Below are 23972 nucleotides of genomic sequence, written 5' to 3'. Positions count from 1 at the left end.
TTCAGAAGCTTCTAAAGCCATGACACCATTTTCTGGAATTTTCCAAGCTGTTTAAAGTTACAGTCAACTTAGTGTAACTTCTGACCCACTGGAATTGTGATACAGTGAATTACAGTGGGGCAAAAAAGTATTTAGTCAGCCACCAATTGTGCAAGTTCTCCCACTTAAAAAGATGAGAGAGGCCTGTAATTTTCATCATAGGTACACTTCAACTATGACAGAAAAAATGAGAAAAAAAATCCAGAAAAGCACATTGTAGGATTTTTTATGAATTTATTTGCAAATTATGTTGGAAAATAAGTATTTGGTCAATAACACAAGTTTATCTCAATACTTTGTTTGTGGAGTGGTTGAAAAACAAGTTTTAATGACTCCAACCTAAGTGTATGTAAACTTCCGACTGTACCTCAATTACCTCGTACCCATGCACATCAACTCGATACTGGCCCCCTTTGTATATAGCCAAGTTATCAATCCTCATTGTGTATTTATTATTACTTTTATTATTACGTGTTTAACTCTTCTAATTTTTCTAAATGTTCTTTCTCTCTGCCTTGCTAAGGGCCGTCAGTAAGCATTTCGCTGTTTAGTCCACACATGCTTGCTTACAAAGCATGTGATGAATAACATTTGTTTTTAATCGGGTGTGCTAGCTCTGGAATGTATCTAATACATGGAGCGGTTGGGGGAACCCGAGGACAGGTTTGAAAACCTCTGATCTAAGGGATCCCCCTAACATAGCGTACCTGTGTGCGTGCGTGCATTATTGTACTGAACATATTCACTAACGTGCACTCTCCACTTCATGTTTCCACAATCCACACCCAGCAGCACACATTAAATCGCGGTGCTCTGAAGGAGGGTCTAAAGAACAGGGGTCAAACTCATTCCACCAAGGGCCGAGAGTCTGCGGGCTTTCGCTCCTCCCCTTGTACTTGATTGATGAATTAAGGTCACGAATTAGTAAGGAACTCCCCACACCTGGTTGTCTAGGGCTTAATTGAAAGGAAAGAAACAAAAGCCTGCAGACCTAGGCCTTCCATGGAAAGAGTTTGACACCCCTGGTCTAAAGTCTCATGAGGAGAACACGGTGAGTGCAAGTTATTACTTATCAAATTGACAATAGTTCCACTCATATCTGAGGCTGACTAAGAAGTAATTGAAGCTGTATAGGAACCTGCAGTGCCCCCTCCTCCTGTGTCAGGTCTATTTAAAACAGATGACAGGCTGTTCCGTCTCTGCCACCAGTGCAGCACAGCGCCGTGAAGACTGGTTGTGCCCGGCTGACAGGCTCAGGCTAATCATTCTCTAGGCTTTACCGGATCTGGAGAGGCCCACAGGAATGTTTTATCTCTTCTATTTCTCCTCTCCTCTCCTCTCCCTTCCATAAGACTCCTTAAGAGTCCTCCATAAACAAAACCATTGTACTCTACATCAGTTCCTGTTCCACTTCTAGTACTATACCTAGGAGCTTAGGATTAAAGACATCTTCCATTCTGACAGATGAAAGGCAGTTGCACTAGCAATACACTAGCATGAGTATGTACTTGCAACATTCATTTTGATACAAACTGTTTGCAACAATCCCTTATCAACACACCCCCCAAAAATATTTGGGAATATTCATTAACCAAATATTGTTAAACTGGCTGGGAAATTGCCAAGATGGTCGCACAAAAAGATTACCAAGGACTTATCATTCTGGAATGTCATTTGAGCAAAATTATACACAATATTGAACAAGAACCCCAAACCAGATGATAAGGAGTATCGGAATTAACTTGTTATTTCATCCTTCTCCTACTGCAGGAAACCCCTGGCATTAATACATTCACAATCTTACATACTGTTAGGGACTCTGATCCCTCCACACTGTATCAAAAGAGCCTGAAATAAAATGCACAGTTGTCATGGCAACCACTGATGAAAACTGAAAAACATAATAGGATTTTCACATCTGTTCAGGAGGACCCTATCTTAAAAGAAAATTGTGCAATGTGATACACGTACACTACCGTTCAAAAGTTTGGGGTCACTTAGAAATGACCGTGTTTTTGAAAGAAATGCAAAAGAAAAATTTGTCCATTAAAATAACATCAAATGGATTAGAAATACAGCGTAAACATGTAATGTTGTAAATGAATGTTGTAGCTGGAAACGGCAGATGTGTTTATAGAATATCTACATAGGCGTACAGAGGCCCATTATCAGCAATCATCATTCCTATGTTCCAATGGCACGTTGAGTTAGCTTATCCAAGTTTATCATTTTAAAAGGCTAATTGATCATTAGAAAACCCTTTTGCAATTATGTTTGCACAGCTGAAAACTGTTGTTCTGATTAAAAAAGCAATACAACTGGCCTTCTTTAGACTAGTTGAGTATATGGAGCATCAGGATTTGTGGGTTCGATTATAGGCTCAAAATGGCCTGAAACAAAGGACTCTTCTGGAACTCGTCACTCTATTCTTGTTTTGAGAAATGAAGGCTATTCCATGTGTGAAATTGACAAGAAACTGAAGATCTCGTACAACGCTGTGTACTACTCCCTTCACAGAACAACGCAAACTGGCTCTAACCAGAATAGAAAGAGGAGTGGGAGGCTTTTCTTTCAAAAATTCCAAACTAAGTGACCCCAAACCTTTGAACGGTAGTGTGTATATACTTATACACAATTGTCAGGGTGGTGTACGGCATGTTGCAAGGATTCGTGGAAGTATTGCAGGGGGTCCAATTATTATTTTTGAGATTTTGTAAAATATTTTTTATTAAAAAATGTTTATGAATTTCGCAGGCTGCAACAAAATACCACTGTGGATAACATTTGTATTTCTCTACGTCCAGTAGAAAGGAACTTTAGCTTTAGTGCAATGACTGCAATGACTAACTAGCGTTAACGCAATGACTAAGTCTACATGGACAGTTAGCATGCTAGCTGTTCCTGTTCATCCAAGTCTGGGGAAGTAGATAAATGGCTTAATTTGCAAAATCTCAAACTATGATTTTAATATGGAGGAAATTAGAGTCATTGGAGCTAATTACAGTTTTTTTTCTGTATAGAAAATTCCTAGGTGGGCCATCTAAGTGGTAATTTTCAGGATGGAAAAACATTTTAAACTTACACGACACACTGTTAAAATGAAGTGCTTTGTAACTCAAAACCAGTGGCAACTTTACTGCCAGCAACTTGTAGGAGATGAAACTCTAACTTTGCTGGAGTATTGAAACACATCATCATGTTATGAAACATTACATCATGCGTTGTAACATCACTTAATCAAGCATTGTGCAACACCTCGCCAGGGACTGGGAACACTACCGGAAGAGGTTGAAAACACTATTTTGGTGTTTCAAGTCTGTTTAGTGCAGAATTAGGTAGCTTCTCTTTGGGTGTCATTTTCTCTCTCTAAACTTCTAAACACTATTATGGTGTTTCAAATTGTGTCTAGTGCAGAACTAAATCACTTCTGGGGTATTTTTATTGATTAATGTATCTGATCATTGGCAGGTGTTGTTGATAAGTGCTCAATCTGCCAGCAGTAACTAGAGGCTTCACAGCAAGCATAGCAAGATCCTTTATCTCTCTCTACCATTAAAGTTGGAAATAGTAATGGGTCTTCTCATCATTGAATGCCATTTTGCCTGATAGTTTTGATAACCGTTCTTCATGATCCATTAGGCCAACACCTCATGGCACAACAAGCTGCTTAATACAAATATAGAAGTATACTTTTTTCTTCAAACATGCATACAACATTGTGTAAAATAATCACAAAGTCGACAAAAATGTAATTTCAATCCTCTAAAAATAGAGCCAAGTGGAAGGAGATTAAAACCAGACTTCTAATTAGTTAAATTACTAAATTGTCTCTATCGTTGTTTATCTTATAAGATATACTTAGGCCAACATTTTCAGAAACATGTTAAATTGGATTTATTTAAATGAAATTAACAAATCATTGAAACGACTTACATTTTTATCAAGTACATGTTTTTTAAAAACTTTTACCCCTTTTTCTCCCCAATTGGTTGTTACAGTCTTGTCCCATCGCTGCAACTCCGGTAAGGACCAGGGAGAGGGGAAGTTTGAGAAACATGCGTCCTTTGAAACAAGACAGCGCCAAACCACAGTTGCTTCTTGACACACTGCTCGCTTAACACGGAAGCCAGCCGCACTTATGTGTCAGAGGAAGCACTGTACAGCTGGTGACCAGAGTCAGCCTGCAGGCACCTGGCCTGCCACAAGGAGTCTCGAGAGTGCGGCTGGCCAAACTCTTGCCTAACCCGGAACAATTGTGCGCTGCCTCATGGGTCTCCAATGTGACACAGCCTGGGATCAAACCTGGGTCTGTAGTGACGCCTCAAGCACTGCGTTGCAGTGTCTTAAACCACTGCACCACTCGGGAGGCCCTTGTTGGTTGTTTTCTGAGTCAATTTCAATTCACCCGAGAATACATTTTTTTTTTAGTGTGGTCGAGTGTGTAAAATTCCAATGACATGTACCGTTTTACTTCCCTAGAAGTCAGGGGTCCAATTCCCACTTCCACCTGTCCCACATTCACCCCTTCTCTGTCTTCTGTTTCTAATCGGTCTAAATAAAGCAATTCAAAAATGAATGTGGAATTCCACAAAAAATATTCTTCATAGGCCCTTATCATCAATCAATATTTAGGCAACAAACCATTTGCATTTCTTAACCAATTGACTATATAAGAGACATATAAGAGCCTTTTACATGCACTGAAAACCCCCCCAAAGAGTTTTCACAACACTCTTCAAAGCACCAATATTCAGATTGAAGAACCTCTTTGGGTGTTTCAGAGCACATTTATGATTTTTTTAAAAGCACTTTCCGTGTATCAAAACACTTACATTTGGTTTACATTCAAACACCCTCCAAACACCAGATCTCAGGTTAGATGCACTACTAGTCATGGTTCCTTTACACCTATCATGGTGTATTTGAGTCTTTCTATTTTTACACTGCAGTCAGGGAGAAAAGAACATTCCAAAGACTGGCCATTCAGAGCACATGTCCATTGATTGTGTTATAATGTTTGAGCAGCGGAATACAGCACTAGCCATGTTAAAATGCATAGAATTGCTTTTACACTGCAACATTTACTCTCAGCTCCATGCCAAACTGTAGAATTGCTGGAAATTAGCTTCAAAACTGCAACATTTTCTCTACGCTGCCTTGAAACCTTTCTAGCTAATAGACACAAAGTATACCCTTTTTTTTGCTAAGATATGATGGGGGACCCTGGGTCGCAGGTTTGCCTGGGTGGGGGTCCCGTACAGAAACATTTGAAAGACCCTGCTTTAAGGGATAGATGTCTTCTAACTTCACACACACATGCAGGCACACGCACACGCACACCTGTAGAACTCACCAGGTCCTCTGACAGACCATCATAGCAATCATGCCTGACCCTTACCTGCCTGGCTTGATCTCCAGCCTGTACAGTCTCTGACCACCCGGTCCAGTCTCTGACCTTTCCCTACCCGGAGACCTGCTTCCCTGTGACTTCTCTACATGTGACCAACCTACTGAGACCTCCACCTGTGACCTGCTGGCGCCTGGATCTGCCCCTTTCTGTTCTGTCCCGGTCCCCTGCCAAAGCAGAATAATGCTACAACGGCCCCATAGTTATCAATGAAGAGAAAGAGAAAACGACTGGGTCAGTAGAGTAGAGGCAGGGAATATCCCAGTGAAACTCATCAGACAGGCTTGGCAGCGCAATAAATCAGCCTTAGCGAGTCGATAACCCCTAACATGCAGACGATATGACAGGTCCATCCTGTGCCCTACGTACATATGAGGGAGAATCAGGAGGATAGGAGGACAAGGGCAGTACTGCTGGATGGCTGCCGGCCATGGGGGAAAAAAGTCACTGTACATACTGCACCTGCAGTATAACAATTAAAACCGTAGCCATCTCACTCTCGTTCTCTCTTTCTCTCCCTCTCCCTCTCTCTACAATGCAGCATACAGCAAAGCAGATGAGATGGACTGTGTGGTTGCCAAGGCAACTACATGTGTCAAAATGAGGCAAGCAAGCAGTAGTCATACATGTATAGAGCGCTGTACACATTGCACGTATACAGTACAACGTGTGCACTTACGGTACACACAAACATGCACACACACACACACACACGCACACACGCAAGCACGCAGACACACACACAAACGCATGCAAGCACGCATGTGCACACTCAGGTTGACAAACACAAACACAATTGAATGTCAACAGAAAATTAACCCACAGCGGTCTAGTATACAGTATTTCCACATGGGCAGGGACCACGGGGTCATTAACTAGTGTAATCGAAACACTTTCTGCTCTGCAGGCTGGAATAAGAATGAGATACACCACCCACACATAAGGGCCTTAGTCGTACATCATGTTTTTTTCTCCAGGAAACTCTCTGCATTCTCTGGATATCAAATCAAAGTTTATTTGTCACATGCAACGGATACAACAGGTATAAGCAATACATTGAAATGCTTACTTGCAAGCTCTTCCACAACAATGCAGTATTCAATATCAAAGGTAAATAAATAGGAAATCCAGGAAAGAATCATAAAAAGAGTAGATATTCAATACTAGGTCAGTACCAGTGCAGTATCAATGTGCAGGGACACGGCGGTAGTTGATATGTAAGCAAGAGTAAAAGGGATTGGGCAAAATGAAAACAGATTTTTAGAAATCTTTGCAAATGAATAAAAAAAAAAAAAAACATAAATTCCATATTTACATAAGTATTCAGAACCTTTGCTATGAGACTCGAAATTTAGCTCAGGTTCGTCCTGTCTTCAATGATCTTCCTTGAGATGTTTCTACAACTTGATTGGAGTCCATCTGTGGTAAATTAAATTATTTGGACATGATTTGGAAAGGCACACACCTGTCTATACAAGGTCCCACTGTTGACAGTGCATGTCAGAGCAAAAACCAAGCCATGAGATCGAAGGAATTGTCTGTAGACCTCCGAGATAGGATTGTGTCGAGGCACAGATCTGGGGAAGGGTACCAAGCAATTTCTGCAGCATTGAAAGTCCCCGGGAGCACAGTGGCCTCCGCCATTCTTAAATGGAAGAAGTTTGGAACCACCAGGACTCTTCCTAGAGCTGGCCGCACGGCTAAACTGAGCAATCGGGGGAGAAGGGCCTTGGTCAGGGAGGTGACCAAGAACCCGATGGTCACTCTGAAAGAGCTCTAGAGTTCCTCTGTGGAGATGGGAGAACCTTCAAGTAGGACAACCATCTCTGCAGCACTCCCCCAATTAGGCCTTTGTGTTAGTGGCTGGATGGAAGCCACTCCTCAGTAAAAGGCACATGACAGCCCACTTGGAGTTGGCCAAAAGCACCTAAAGGACTCTCAGACCATGAAAAACAAGATTCACTGGTCTGATGAAACCAAGATTGAACTTTTTGGCCTGAATGCCAATCGTCATGTCTGGAGGAAATATTGCACCATCCCTACGTTGAAGCACGGTGGTGGCAGCATCATGCTGTGGGGATGTTTTTCAACGACAGGGACTGGGAGACTATTCAGGATCGAGGGAAAGATGAACAGAGCAAAGTACAGAGAGATCCTTGATGAAAACCTGCTCAGGAGCGCTCAGGACCTCAGAGTGGGGTGAAGGTTCACCTTCCAACAGGACAACGACCCTAAGCACACAGCCAAGACAAAGCAGGACTGGCTTCGGGACAAGTCTCTGAATGTCCTTTAGTGGCCTAGCCAGAGCCCGGACTTGAACCTAATCAAACATCTCTGGACATAGCTCTGGACATCTCTGAACATACTGTAGCTGTGCAGCGACGCTCCCCACCTAACTTGACAGAGCTTGAGAGGATCTGCAGAGAAAAATGGGAGAAACTCCCAAAATATACAGGTGTGCCAAGCTTGTAGCGTCATACCCAAGAAGACTTGAGGCTGTAATCTTTATTTGCAAACATTTCTAAAATCCTGTTTTTGATGTGTTTAGATTGAGGGGGAGAATATTTTTTATATACATTTTAGAATAGGCTGTAACCTAACAAAATGTAGAAAAAGTCAAGGGATCTGATTTCTTTCCAAGTGCACTATATGTGGTGAATGTGTGTGTGTTTTTGTGTGCATCAATGTGTGTGTATGTGTCAGGATGGAGACTTGTGAGTGTGCATAGAGTCAGAGCAGAGTGTCTGTGGGTGAGGGTGGGCAGCCATTGATTAGCTGTTCAGCAGATGTATTGCTTGGGGATAGAAGCTGTCTTGGGATATATATTCCTGGAATATAACATTTTGGTATAATCTCCTATACAATGGGTTAAAGTTATGTATAGTAATCATAGGTGTAAAACAGTAAGTAATGGCTACTTCTCAGTATTAAACTGTGAAGAGGAGTAAAAGAGGTTGTCCACTATCGGCATATCTATTTAATAAGGCCATAGCTATTAAAAAGATCCAACATTAATATCAAGGGGCTAGAGATCCAGGGCTTAAAAACAAAGGTGTCATTGTATGCTGATGATTCATGTTTTTTTTATCCACAATTTGCCTCACAGAGGATCTACATCATTTTTCCTTACCTCTCTGGATTCCTATCGAATGATGATAAGTGTACTGCGATATTACGTATTGGATCACTAAAAAATACAACTTTTTCATTACTGTATAGTTTACCAATAAAATGGTCTGGCGGTGAAGTGGACATACTAGGTATTCATATCCCGAAAGAAACAAAAAGGATCTCACTAAAATACCTTTTAATATTAAGGTAGCAAAATATATAAGCTCTTGCTACCACGGAAAGGAAAATACTTGTCTATTTATGGAAAAATCACTCTTTGGTCTCTTTGCTTTAATCATATCCCAGTTTATGTATTTGCTCATCACTCTGTCTATACCAAACAACTTGATGTATAATTTGATTTACACAACATGCCTACCACTTTGAATATGCAAATTATTATTTTATTGGGTATGTCTCTATAAGCTTGGCACATCTAGCAACTGGGATGTTTGCCCATTCTTCAAGGAAAAATTACTCCAGCTCCTTCAAGTTGGATGGGTTCTGCTGGTGCACAGCAATCTTTAAGTCATACCACAGATTCTCAATTGGATTTGACTAGGCCATTCCAAGATATATACATTTTCCCCCTTAAACCCCTCGAGTGTTGCTTCAGCAGTATGCTTAGGGTCATTGTCCTGCTGGAAGGAGAACCTCCGTTCCAGTCTCAAATCTCTAGAAGACTGAAACAGGTTTCCCTCAAGAATTTCCCTGTATTTAGCGCCATCTATCATTCCTTCAATTCTGACCAGTGTCTCAGTCCCTGCCGATGATTAACATCCTCACAGCATGATGCTGCCACCACGATGCGTCACTGTGGGGATGGTGTTCTCGGGGTGATGAGAGGTGTTGGGTTTGCACCAGACATAGCGTTTTCCTTGATGGCCAAAAAGCTCAATTTTAGTCTCATCTGACCAAAGTGCCTTCTTCCATATGTTTGGGGAATCTTCCACATGCCCTTTGGCGAACACCAAACATGTTTGCTTATTTTTTTCTGGCCACTCTTCCGTAAAGACCAGCTCTGCGGAGTGTACGGCTTAAAGTGGTCCTATGGACAGATACTCCAATCTCCGCTGTGGAGCTCCTTCAGGGTTATCTTTGGTCTCTTTGTTGCCTCTCTGATTAATGCCCTTCTTGCCTGGTCCATGAATTTTGGTGGGTGGCCCTCTCTTTGCAGGTTTGATGTGGTGCCATATCCTTTCCATTTTTTAATCATGGATTTAATGGTGCTCCGTGCGATGTTCAAAGTTTTTGATATTTTTTTGTAACCCAACCCTGATCTGTACTTCTCCACAACTTTGTCCCTGACCTGTTTGGAGAGCTCCTTGGTCTTCATGGTGGCACTTGCTTGGTGGTGCCCCTTGCTTAATGGTGTTGCAGACTCTGGGGCCATTCAGAACAGGTGTATGTATACTGAGATCATGTGACAGATCATGTAACACTTAGATTGCACACACACATTTAACTAATTATGTGATTTCTGAAGCTAATTGGTTGCACCAGATCTTATTTAGGTGCTTCATAGCAAAGGAGGTGAATACATATGCACGCACCACTTTTCTGTTTTTTGTTTTCTTTAGAATTGATTGAATCAAGTAATTTTTCAAACTTCACTTCACCCATTTGGATTATTTTGTGTATGTCCATTGCACGAAATTAAAATAAAAATCCATTTAAATTGCAGGTTGTAATGCAACAAAATAGGAAAAACGCCAAGGAGGATGAATACTTTTGGAAGGCACTGTATATAATGAATATGAATTCGGTGGGCAGAAATTCTTAAATATTACTGCATTAGACCTCTCACAAAAGGCTCGTTACATTATATATTTTTTTTAACCATCTAGCAAAATAACAACACAATGTCAAATACAGGTAGCCTAGTCAAATAGTTAACATCCAATCACATTAACCATTACTCTCTGGTGGGAATTCCACTAACGATCTGTAAGTAGACAAATGTAACTGCTGCTGCTCATGTTGGTATCTGTACTGATGGCGCAAAAGCCATGACAGAGAGACACATGGGAGTGGTAACGCGCATGCAAGCAGTTGCTCCCAACGCCACTTGGGTACACTGCAGCATCCACCGAGGGGCTCTTGCTGCCAAGGGAATGCCTGACAGCATGAAAGATGTTTTGGCCACTACAGTGAAAATGGTTAACTTTGTTAAAGCAAGGCCCCTGAACTCTCGTGTATTTTCTGCACTATGCAATGATATGGGCAGCAACCATGCAACGCTTTTACAACATTCAGAAGCTGGCTGATTATCAAGGGGCAAAGTATTGACAAAAAAAAATGTAATTGAAAGACGAGCTTAGTTCTCTTTACTGACCATAATTTTCACTTGTCTGACTGCTTGTATGATGCCGAGTTTCTCACATGACTGGCCTGTCTGGGTGATGTTTTTTCTCACTTTAATGATCTAAATCTAGGATTACAGGGACTCTCGGCAACTATGTTCAATGTGCAGGAAAAAATTGTGGCTATGATTAAGAAGTTGGAGCTCTTCTCTGTCTGCATTAACAAGGACAGCACACAGGTCTTTCCATCATTGTATGATTTTCTGTGTGCAAATGAAATCAAGCTCACGGACTATGTCAAATGTTATATAGCGAAGCGCCTCAGTTGGGTGCGCAATTACGCAGGTACTTTCCCGAAACGGATGACACAAACAACTGGATTCGTTATGCCCTGCCTCCAGTCTACTTAACGATATCTGAACAAGAGAGCCTCATCAAAATTGCAACAAGCGTTCTGTGAAAATTGAATTTAATGAGAAGCCACTGCCAGATTTCTGGATTGGCTGCGCTCAGAGTATCCCGCCTTGGAAAATTGCGCTGTTAAGACACTAATGCCCTTTGTAACCGCGTACCTATGTGAGAGTGGATTCTCGGCCCTCACTAGCATGAAAACTAAATACAGGCACAGACTGTGTTTGGAAAATGCTATAAGACTGAGACTCTTCAATACAACCCAACATTGCAGAGTTATGTGCAACCTTCTCATTAACCTGTGCTAAGTTATTCACAATTTTCAATTAACAAATAAGGTTTTATATGTAAGATGGTTAAAAAAGAGAGAAAAACTATAGATTATTATTATATTATTAATTGTGCCCTGGTCCTGCAAGAGCTCCTTGTCACTTCCCACATGCCAGGTTGTGACAAAAACTCACACTCATTCTTATGTTTAATAAATGTATCATATAGTGTGTGTGTGTGGCAGGCTTACAATGATGGCAACATACAACATTTGAGAGTGCGCTGACCCTGTGGCTAGAGGGGGTACGCAGCTGGAGGTTGAATGTTTGAAGAGGTACGGGACTATTAAAATTTTGGGAACCACTGCTCTGGCATATCAGTAAGAATGGTTCACCCCGTTCAAGAATGTCTTTTTTCCCTTTATTCAGATTACAACCTCTCACTTTCGGTTATTTGAAAATTAAATAATCTCCAAAATATCAGTATTTTTAAAACAAGATATAGAAACTTGGTTGCTATTTCAGTTTATTAAAGGATCGGACACTTTTTTCAATTTTCGCCTATGACATACCCAAATCTAACTGCCTGTAGCTCAGGACCTGAAGCAAGGATAAGCATATTATTGAAACCATTTGAAATGAAACACTTTGAAGTTTGTGGAACGAGTAAGAGACAGCAGGGGTTCAAACTGCAGGGGTTCACTGTAGAACCCAGTTCCTACATTTGAATATAAAAATTGATTTTATCAAACAAAACTATGCTACATTTTTATCTCTGGGACCCTCAGGATGACAAATCAGAGCAAGATTATGGAATGTAAGTACATTATTTACCTTCAGAGGTGAATGTATCAAACCAGTTAAACAATAGCATGGTATTTTTCACTGTAATAGCTACTGTAAATTGGACAGTGCAGCTAGATAAACACGAATTTCTGCCCATATAAGACATGTCTATGTCCTGGAAAGTTTGCTGTTATTTATACCGTCATTCTAGTCACAATAGTGCATGTTAGCGCACGTTAGCAACAACCATCCTAGGATAGGGACACTGATCCTGTAGAGGTTATTAACCAATTAACTGCAGCATTTCTGTAAAAATGGAAAAGGCAAGTGGAAGGGGGGAGGTAAGGAACTTGTTTGTCAGCCCTGCATTAAATAACAAAATAGGTTAAAGAAAATTGTGATAAATAGAAAAGTATACCAGTTTAATTTAAGGACCAAAAAATTGACAGCTCTGCCAAAGAAGTTACAAAAAAGTTGGGAGGAGATTGTTGATGTACTGATTCCACTGCACATGGTTTATGAACTGATACCCAAAACAGCGACGTATTCAAAACGTTTTTCAATTTAAATTATGAAATAAAATGATGGTAACCAATACAATGTTATATTATATATGTGGGGCATAAAACCATCCCAGCTCTGCAGATTTTGCTGCGAAGAGACATAATCATTTGATCACTTGTTTTGGTACTGCCTACTTTATATGTACAGTTGAAGACGGAAGTTTACATACACCTTAGCCAAATACATTTAAACTCAGTTTTTTACAATTCCTGACATTTAATCCTAGTAAAAATTCCTTGTTTAGGTCAGTTCGGATCACCACTTTATTTTAAGAATGTGAAATGTCAGCATAATCGTAGAGAGAACGGTTTATTTCAGCTTTTATTTCTTTCATCACATTCCCAGTGTCACGCCCTGACCTGAGATATCTCTGTTTTCTTTATATTTTGGTTAGGTCATGCTGTGACCTTGGTGGGTACGCTAGTTTTGTATTGTCTATGGGTTTTGTATGTCTAGGGCTTTTGTATGTCTATGGTGGCTTGATATGGTTCCCAATCAGAGGCAGCTGTTTATCGTTGTCTCTGATTGGGGATCATATTTAGGTAGCCATTTTCCCTTTGGTGTTTGTGGGATCTTGTCTATATATAGTTGCCTGTCAGCGCTAGTTTGTATAGCGTCACGATTCATTTTGGGGCGGCAGGGTAGCCTAGTGGTTAGAGCGTTGGACTAGTAACCGGAAGGTTGTGAGTTCAAACCCCCGAGCTGACAAGGTACAAATCTGTCGTTCTGCCCCTGAACAGGCAGTTAACCCACTGTTCCCAGGCCGTCATTGAAAATAAGAATTTGTTCTTAACTGACTTGCCTGGTTAAATAAAGGTAAAAAAAATAAATAAATAAATAAAATTTTGTTAGTTTGTTCAGTGTTCATTCTTTTAATAAATAAGAATGTACTCATACCACGCTGCGCCTTGGTCCGATTCCTATGACGTACGTGACAGAAGATCCCACCAAAAATGGACAAAGCAGCATTTTCAGGAGGACTGGACCTGGGAGGAGATTCTGAATGGAGCAGGACCCTGGACGCAGGCCGGGGAGTGTCACCGACCTAAGGAGGAAATAAAGACAACGAAAGCGGAACGGCGACGTTACGAGGAGTTATACCAACGAGGTAGTCCACAGAAATCTCCCTTCTGGGAGAAGAAGGAGGATTCGGAGGGGAGAGAAATGGGGGAGTTGTTGAGTTGGTGGAGGACGCACGGATTTGGAATAAAGGAACGTGTTGTCAGTTTGGTGCCACCTGAGACAGCTTTCCGAACTCGTATGTCCTGTTCCTGCTCCTCGCGCTCGCCCTGAGATGCGTGTCTTCAGCCCGGTACCACCAGTGCCGGCACCACGCGTCAGGTTTCCAGTGCGCCTCCACAGTCCAGAGCTTTCGGGGAACAGTTCCCAGTCCGGAACCTCCAACGACGGGCCACAGTCCGGAACCTCCAGCGACGGGCCACAGTCCGGAACCTCCAGCGACGGGCCACAGTCCGGAACCTCCAGCGACGGGCCACAGTCCGGAACCTCCAGCGACGGGCCACAGTCCGGAACCTCCAGCAACGGGCCACAGTCCGGAACCTCCAGCAACGGGCCACAGTCCAGAACATCCAGCAACGGGCCACAGTCCGGAACCTCCAGCAATGGTCGCCAGTCCGGGGTCTCCAGCGACGGTCCCCAGCCCAGAGCCTCCGGAGATGATCCACGGTCCAGTTCTACAAAGGCGGAGGGATCAGCGTAAAGAGGGAGGGCTGCGTCCAGAACCAGAGCCGCCACCGAGGGTAGATGCCCACACGGACCCTCCCCTATAGGTTCAGGTTTGCGGCCGGGAGTCCTTCCTGACTGATGTCTTGAGATGTTGCTTCAATATATTCACATAATTTTCCTCTTACTCATGCCATCTATTTTGTGAAGTGCACCAGTCCCTCCTGCAGCAAAGCACCTCCACAACATGATGCTGCTACCCCCGTGCTTCACTGTTGAGATGGTGTTCTTCGGCTTGCAAGCCTCCCCCTATTTCCTCCAAACATAAATATGGTCTCATTTATCTCTAAACAGCATCCATGTTTGATTTCTATTAGCCATATATTTTTCAACTGTTCTGTAATGTTTCACAAATATCCTGATCCTTATTATCTTCATAATTTCTACAGATTGTAAATTAAAGATAAAGTGTTTTGTTAAGACTATTTTTAAATTATTGATTAATTGTGTATTACATTGTAGAATAATAGTGAAGACATCAAAACTATGAAATAACACATGGAATCATGTAGTAACCAAAAAAGTGTTAAACAAATCAAGATATACTTGATATTTTGGATTCTTCAAAGTAGCCACCCTTTGCCTTGATGACAGCTTCGCACACTCTTGGTATTCTCTCAACCAACTTCATGAGGAATGCTTTTCCAACAGTCTTGAAGGAGTTCTCAAATGTGCTGAGCACTTGGCTGCTTTTCCTTCACTTCACGGTCCAACTCATCCCAAACCATCTCAATTGGGTTGAGGTTGGGTGATTGTGGAGGCCAGGTCATCTGATGCAGCACTCCATCACTCTCCTTGGTCAAATAGCCTTAAACAGCCTTGAGGTGTGTTTTGGGTCATTGTCCTGTTGAAAAACAAATGATAGTCCCACTAAGCGCAAACCAGATGGGATGGTGTATTGCTGCAGAATGTTGTAGTAGCCATGCTGGTTAAGTGTGCCTTGAATTCTAAATAAATCACAGACAGTGTCACCAGCAAAGCATCCCCACACCATCAGACCTCCTCCATGCTTCACGGTCAGAACCGTACGTCTCACAAAGACACGACGGTTGGAAACAAAAATCTAGAATTTGGACCAAAGGACAGATTTCCACCAGTCTAATGTGTTTCTTGAGCAAAGCAAGTCTCTCTTATTGGTGTCCTTTTAGTAGTGGTTTCTTTGCAGCAATTTGACCATGAAGGCCTGATTCACCCAGTCTCCTCTGAACAATTGATGTTGAGCTGTCTGCTACTTGAACTCTGTGAAGCATTTATTTGTGCTGCGATTTGAGGTGCATTTATGAATTTATCTAATAAACGTATCCTCTGCAGCAGATGTAACTCTGGGTCTTCCTTTCCTGTGGTGGTCCTTATGAGAGCCAGTTTCATCATAGCACTTGATGTTTTTTTGCGACTTCACTTGAAAAAAATTGCAATTTTCCATATTGACTGACCTACATGTCTTGAAGTAATGATGGACTGTTGTTTCTCTTTCCTTATTTGAGCTGTTCTTGCCATAATATGGACTTGGTCTTTTACCAAATAGGGCTATCTTCTGTTTACCACCCCTATCTTGTCACAACACAACTGATTGGCTCAAATGCATTAAGAAGGAAAGAAATTCCACAAATTAACTTTTAACAAGGCAGACCTGTTAATTGAAATCCTTTCCAGGTGACTACCTCATTATTATTATTTTGGTATTTTATTTCTTTAAAAAAAATATACAGTAACAGTCAAAAGTTTGGACATACCTACTTATTCATGAAGTTGTTTGAGAGAATGCCAAGAGTGTGCAATATGTTGATTTGTTTAACACTTTTTTGGTTACACATGATTCCATATGTGTTATTTCATAGTTTTGATGTCTACGATGTAGAAAATAGTAAAAATAATGAAAATCCTTGAATAAGTAGGTATGTCCAAACTTTTGACTGTTACTGTATATTTTTTTTAAAGAAATAAAATACCAAAATAATAATAATAGTACTAGTAGCAGCAGCGTAATGTGGGAAATGTGCGTGCGTGTGTACCTGTAAGTGTGCATAGTCAGTGCATATGGTTATGGAGAGAACAGTGTGTGTGTGTGTGTGCGTGCACGTGCACCTGTCCATTCTATCTATTCACTTACTGTAGGCCTCTGAAATCTGAATGGGAATCCCAGTGAATCTGGTTGGACATGTTACAATACCAATGTGAAGTTTTTTTTTATTCAATTAAAATCATGTTTTAGCCTAGATCCTGAACAGGCAAGTCTCTCTTCCACTAATCATTATATTTCACATGAGATGGCTCTGACTTTAATCAGGGAACTTTACATGTAAGTAACACAGTCGAAATGTCTGACCATGAAACTGTAATGGAATGCTATGTAGAGCCTACTCCTTCCCCAAGGGTGTCAGAGTTAAATAGTTATCATCAAACCTTGATCTCACCTCAATATGTTATGTGCTTCCAATTCACACCGGTTCATATTCAAAACATTAGCAAAATTAAACACAAATCAGTAGGCTACACAAACAATGTATGTGTGTTTGTATCCCAGTACTACATCAGCAGCAACTGAGCGAAGAATGGCCACCATGCACACACACACAAACACACAAACAAACAGAGCTTCTCTAGTTGGATAAATGGTACGAGAGACGCAGGGTCTCTAACCCAACCTACAGTAGATGGCCTCGGCCACCCTGAACCACTCAGCAACACCATTACCACCATACCATTAGTGCCTCCCTCCACCTCAGCCTGCTGAGTTATTACCATAATGAAACATTATAGCGCAGGATAGCAGAGCAATGCTGAGCGGCCCACATGATCCCACGTCACCCCCCAGCCACCTAAAGTCACCCAATAAACTAATACAAGGATCCATCTTGAGACGGGAAACAGGGATTGGATTACACTGACACACACTCATGGATCTCCCTCCAGAGACCACAACATTCACTGATTGGATGGTAGTGGATATTGGAAAGATCCATGAGTTTTGATAAGACATGAAAACATAAAATAATAATACAATATAGAGATTGAGATCCTCTGATCAATTCTAAAATCTCTGCTTATCTAAAACCCCTGATTTGCAAAATTGCAGTAAAAATACCACTAGCCTTTGTTCATCTTATATACCATACCGTACATTACATTTGCATTATCTAGTTTCAGGGCCATGAAATCTGTTCATTCATTGGTTGAAGTCAGTTTAAATCCTAATGACATCATTATCTAGGAGATTAGCAGTTTCCACCAACAGCCACCCCATGGTCCTGATTGCCTCAAATCTCAGGCTGTTTTGATAACTCCGTAATCGACGTCCTCAAGACAAAACATTAAAAACCACTAGCAACAAACACTAGGAATAATGTAACAAAAAGGGTCATTTAACATTTCGATGTCGTGCCAGAAAATGTTGAGTTAAACATAGGGTTTACAACATACGGTGCATTCAGAAAGTATTCAGACCCCTTTATCCACAATTTGTTGGGTTACAGCCTTATTCTAAAATAGATGAGAAATATATATATTTAATCCATCTACACACAATACCCCATAATGACAAAGTGAAAACAGGTTTTTAGAATATTTTGCACAATTATGAAAATAAAAAAAACAGATATCGTCATGCATAAGTATTCAGACCCTTTGCTGTGAGACTCGAAATTGAGCTCAAGTGCATCCTGTTTCTAAAAACTGTCACACCCTGATCTGTTTCACCTGTCTTTGTGCTTGTCTCCACCCCCCTCCGGGTGTCGCCCATCCTCCCCATTATCCCCAGTGTATTCAAAGCTGTGTTCTCTGTTTGTCTGTTGCCAGTTCATTTTGTTTTGTCAAGCCTACCAGCGTTATTCCCATGCTCCCGTTTTCTAGTTTTCCCAGTTTTGACCATTTTGCCTGCCCTGACCCTGAGCCTGCCTGCCGTTCTGTACCTTGTCACACCACTCTGGATTACAGACCTCTGCCTGCCCTGACCCTGAGCCTGTCTCCCGTTCTGTACCTTTGGGACTCTGCTCTGGATTACTGACCTCTGCTTGCCCTTGACCTATCGTTTGCCTGACCCCGTTTTCATAATACACTTTTGTCACTTCGAAACTGTCTGCTGGGTCTTCTCCTGAGCCTTGACAAAAAACAGTTCTTACTTTGCCGAGGAACTTAAAACTATCCACCTTCTCCACTGCAGTCCCATCGATGTTGATAGGGGGGTGCACGCTCTGCTGTTTCTTGTCCACGATCATCTCCTTTGAGGTTATTTTCCTGGCACCACATTCCCAGAGCTTTCACCTCCTCCCTGTAGGCTGTCGTCGTTGTTAGTAATCAAGCCTATTACTGTTGTGTTTTCTGCAAATGTGATTATTGAGTTGGAGGAGTGCTTGGCCATGCAGTCATGGGTGAACAGGAAGTACATGAGGGGGCTGAGCACGCACCCTTGTGGGGCCCCAGTGTTGAGGATCAGCGAAGTGGAGTTGTTGCTTCCTACCTTCACCACCTGGGGGCGGCCCATTAGGAAGTCCAGGAACCAATTACACAGGGCGGAGTTCAGACCCAGGGTCTTGAGTGATGATGAGCTTGAAGGGTACTATGGTGTTGAATGCTGAACTATAATCAATGAACAGCATTTTCCAGATGGGATAGGGCAGTGTGCAGTGTGATGGCGATTGAATCGCCTATGGACCTATTGGGGTGGTGAGTAAATTGAAGTGGTTCTAGGGTGACAGGTAAGGTGGAGGTGATATGATCCTTGACTAGTCTCGCAAAGCACTTCTGGGAAGCATGACATCGGTGTCCGCGACATGGCTGGTTTTCCTTTTGTAATCTATGCTTGTCTGTAGACCCTGCCACATACATCTCGTGTCTGAGCTGTTGAATCGCGACTCCGCTTTGTCTCTATACTGACGTTTTGCCTGTTTGATTGCCTTGCGGAGGGAATGACTTCTCTGTTTGTATTTTGCCATATTCCCAGTCACCTTGCCATGATTAAATGTGGTCGTTCGCGCTTTCAGTTTTGCACGAATGCTGCCATCTATCCACGGCTTATGGTTAGGGTAGGTTTTAATAGTCACAGTGGGTACAACATCTCCTATACACTTCCTGATAAACTCAGTCAGCGTCTCGGTGTATACGTCAATATTATTCTCGGAAGCTACCCGGGAACATATCCCAGTTCGCATGATCAAAACAATCTTGAAGAATGGATTCCGATTGGTCAGACCAGCGTTGAATAGTCCTTAGCACGGGCACTTCCTGTTTTCTGCCTTTAGGAAGGGAGGAGCAAATTGGAGTTGTGGTCAGATTTGCCGAAAGGAGGGCGGGGGAGGTCCTTGTATGCATCCTGGAAGTTAGAGTAACAGTGGTCTGATGTTTTAACAGCGCAAGTACTACAGTCGATATGCTGATAGAATTTAGGCATCCTTTTCCTCGAATTTGCTTTGTTAAAATCCCCAGCTACAATAAATGCAGCTTCGGGATATATAGTTTCCATTTGCATAAAGTCCAGTGAAGTTCCTTGAGGGCCGTTGTGGTATCGGCTTGAGGGGAGATATACACGGCTGTGACTATAACCGGGGGGAACTATTCACAATAAGTGACGTTATTGTGAAGTGGAAATGTCTAGGAGCAACAACGGCACAGCCAGAAAGTGGTAGGCGACACAAGCTCACAGAATGGGACAGCCAAGTGCGGAAGCGTGGAACACGTAAAAATCCTCTGTCCTAGGTTGCAACACTCACTACCAAGTGCCAAACGGCCTCTGGATTCCATTAGATGTTGGCACTACCAAGTGCCAACATCTAATGGAAAGCCTTCCCAGAAGAGTGGAGACTGTTTTAGCAGCAAAGGGGGGACTAACTCAATGTTAATGCCCATGATTTTGGAATGAGACGTTCGACGAGCAGGTGTCCACATTTTTGGTCATGTAGTGTATTATCATTCTCCAGGAAAACTTGACACGGTTAATTGAACAGGGACCATAATCTATACATTTCAAACTCAATCATCTAAATCCTGATTGAATAGCTATGCTTTCGTTTCTGAAACACATCTCCAACCATACAGTGGGGCCAACCATACAGTGGGGTAAAAAAGTATTTAGTTAGCCACCAGTTGTGCACCAGTTGTGTTCTCCCACTTAAAAAGATGAGAGAGGCCTGTACTTTTCATCATAGGTACACTTCAACTATGACAGACAAAATGAGAAAAAAAAATCCAGAAAATCCCATTGTAGGTTGCGCAAATTTGTACTGAATGGGGTTAGTCAACAGTAGGTAGGTTTTGGTCCATATTTGAAAACCTTCCCTTTAGCTCAACAAACAAGTTCTCCCATGATTAGCGAAATGACACAGTAGATAGTATTCTGGCATTGTTTCAACCCCAGTGCTGCTATGAAGGGCAGGGGAGGTTCACAATCATCCATGCACACTCAATCTCCATGAAACATTGATGAGAGCCATATCACTCATACCACAACAGCTGTAGTTGTACTGTAGTCTATGTGATCAACAGGTATCTCCCTCTCTCTACAGTAGGTCTGCTCATGTCAGCACCTGATGCAGCCTCTAAATCTGTTGTTACTGAGGATAAAGGTACTTGCTCATGGGGGAAGGATTAGGAGCAGAGAGGCACAGAGAAAATCCTCTTCTCCTCCCAGGGAGGGGGGGGGGAGAGAGAGAGAGAGATGCATGCAGCTAGAGAGATGCAGCTAGAGAGAGCAATGGAAAGAGAGAGAGAGAGAGAGAGAGAGAGAGAGAGATGCAGCTAGAGAGATGGAGAGAGAGAGAGAGATGCAGCTAGAGAGAGAGAGAGAGATGCAGCTAGAGAGAGAGAGAGAGATGCAGCTAGAGAGATGGAGAGAGAGAGAGATGCAGCTAGAGAGATGGAGAGAGAGAGAGATGCAGCTAGAGAGATGGAGAGAGAGAGAGAGAGATGCAGCTAGAGAGATGGAGAGAGAGAGAGATGCAGCTAGAGAGATGGAGAGAGAGAGTGATGCAGCTAGAGAGAGAGAGAGAGAGATGCAGCTAGAGAGAGAGAGAGAGAGATGCAGCTAGAGAGGTGGAGAGAGAGAGATGCAGCTGGAGAGATGGAGGGAGAGAGAGAGAGATGCAGCTAGAGAGATGGAGAGAGAGATGCAGCTAGAGTGCTAGAGAGAGAGAGAGAGAGAGAGAGATGCAGCTAGAGAGATGGAGAGAGAGAGAGATGCAGCTAGAGAGATGGAGAGAGAGAGATGCAGCTAGAGAGATGGAGAGAGAGATGCAGCTAGAGAGATGGAGAGAGAGAGAGATGCAGCTAGAGAAAGAGAGAGAGATGCAACTGGAGAGATGGAGGGAGAGAGGGAGATGCAGCTAGAGAGAGAGAGAGAGAGAGATGCAGCTAGAGAGATGGCGAGAGAGAGAGAGAGAGAGATGCAGCTAGAGAGATGGCGAGAGAGAGAGAGAGAGAGATGCAGCTAGAGAGATGGCGAGAGAGAGAGAGAGAGAGATGCAGCTAGAGAGATGGCGAGAGAGAGAGAGAGAGAGATGCAGCTAGAGAGATGGCGAGAGAGAGAGAGAGAGAGAGATGCAGCTAGAGAGATGGCGAGAGAGAGAGAGAGAGATGCAGCTAGAGAGATGGCGAGAGAGAGAGAGAGAGAGATGCAGCTAGAGAGATGGCGAGAGAGAGAGAGAGAGAGAGATGCAGCTACACTACTGCTACAGTAGAGTACAGGCCCTGCTTGGCTCCTCCAGAGATGGTTACATAACTTGGCAAAAACTAGTCCTTCCCTCCTCCACACAGACAGTCAGACAGAGAGACAGACAGAAAGAGAGAAAGACAGAAAGAGAGACAGAAAGAAAGAGAGACCGACAGAGGGCGAGACCGACAGAGGATGAGACCGACAGAAACCGACAGAGTGTGAGACCGACAGAGACCGACAGAGGGCGAGACCGACAGAGGATGAAACCGACAGAGACCGACAGAGGATGAGACCGACAGAGACCGACAGAGGGCGAGACCGACAGAGAACAACAGAGACCGACAGAGGGCGAGACCGACAGAGGGCGAGACCGACAGAGGGCGAGACCGACAGAGGGCGAGACCGACAGAGGGCGAGACCGACGGAGGGCGAGACCGACGGAGGACGAGACCGACGGAGGACGAGACCGACGGAGGACGAGACCGACAGAGACCGACAGAGGGCGAGACCGACAGAGGGCGAGACCGACAGAGACCGACAGAGACCGACAGAGGGCGAGACCGACAGAGAACGACAGAGGGCGAGAAAGACAGAAAGAAAGGTGGGCAAACGACCCTGTAGCGACTTGAATCACACAGTTAAACATAACACCCCAAACATTTTCTTTTACAGTGGGGGCAACTGATTCCTTTCTTAAATCAATGCTTATTACTCGCTTCGACTATTGTCTAACCCTGACTAATGAACCAACGTTTAACCCCGATCATATGTTGTGAGGAGATCGACACCTTTGTACGTTTACTGATGCTGGTACTGTATGAACGTCAAGAACATTAAGAGAAAGTGTGTCAGTGTCGCATAAGGTTCTTTAGTGATTCAAAAAACAAAATGCACTTCTACACAAGAGCCTTGTGAATTAACACTGTTGCTGCTTCTCTTAAAGGGAAACAACATGCTTAAAAGAGACTGAACAAAACCTCCCTCTTTATTCATTCAAACAAATCTTCTTGTTTTTTTTACTGGAAGCCATCCCCCAACTACAAACACATTAAGCACAAATAAATCAGGAGACAGTTCTGTTATAGCAGTCAGTTTGTGTTCACATCAGCACCGAGAGGTACAGTAACTGTTATGCAAGCAGAGGGAGGAGATAGATATAGACCCTGATCCCAAAACTTTTGAAATTAGACAAGCTTTGCGGCAGATTCTGCATTCACCTTTGATTTCCTCTCCCACTCACTCCTACTGGTGCTGCTCGCATTCAACAGACACTGGGTCATGTCATTGTGATGCTATATTCTCTCTCCACCAACTCCAGTCTATCTAGCAGCCCCCATCGGAAGGCAGGCCTAATACGGAGATAGGCTATAGCCTATCACCGCCCACTGTGAACATTCTCCAAAACCTCTCACAACGTTTCTAGCCTAAATGATATAATGATAGTTGTTACGGAAGAGGCTATAATATGCCCTCACTCATTCCTCTGGAGTGGTTGCGAGTGTGTGAGAGTGTGTAAGTGTGTGTGTGTGTTCCATTCCACATGACGCAAGGTAAAATGATCTGCCGATCTTCTTCCATCTGTCTCTGTGAAGCACTTCAAATGGTAACCAAATATGACACAGCAAGCCAGCCCCCTGAAGAGTAATATTCTAATGGCTTTTCAAAATCAGCCCCAGTACAGTCCCAATTCCAACCAA

The 23972-nt window shown here is 42.8% G+C and overlaps 1 long non-coding RNA gene across 1 annotated transcript; it reads left to right on the top strand.

Moving 5' to 3' along the window:
• Positions 1 to 1000: 1000 nt before the first annotated feature.
• LOC118965610 lies at positions 1001 to 4614 on the top strand. Its single transcript, XR_005053020.1, has 2 exons — positions 1001 to 1090; positions 4038 to 4614. It is a non-coding gene; the product is annotated as an uncharacterized LOC118965610 (long non-coding RNA).
• The last annotated feature ends 19358 nt before the right edge of the window (positions 4615 to 23972 follow it).

The sequence above is a fragment of the Oncorhynchus mykiss genome, chromosome 8 (genome assembly GCF_013265735.2).
Source record: "Oncorhynchus mykiss isolate Arlee chromosome 8, USDA_OmykA_1.1, whole genome shotgun sequence".
In the NCBI taxonomy this organism is placed as follows: Eukaryota; Metazoa; Chordata; class Actinopteri; order Salmoniformes; family Salmonidae; genus Oncorhynchus; species Oncorhynchus mykiss.
Note: the sequence above shows the minus strand (reverse complement) of the source record. Positions and strands in the feature narration are given on the sequence as shown.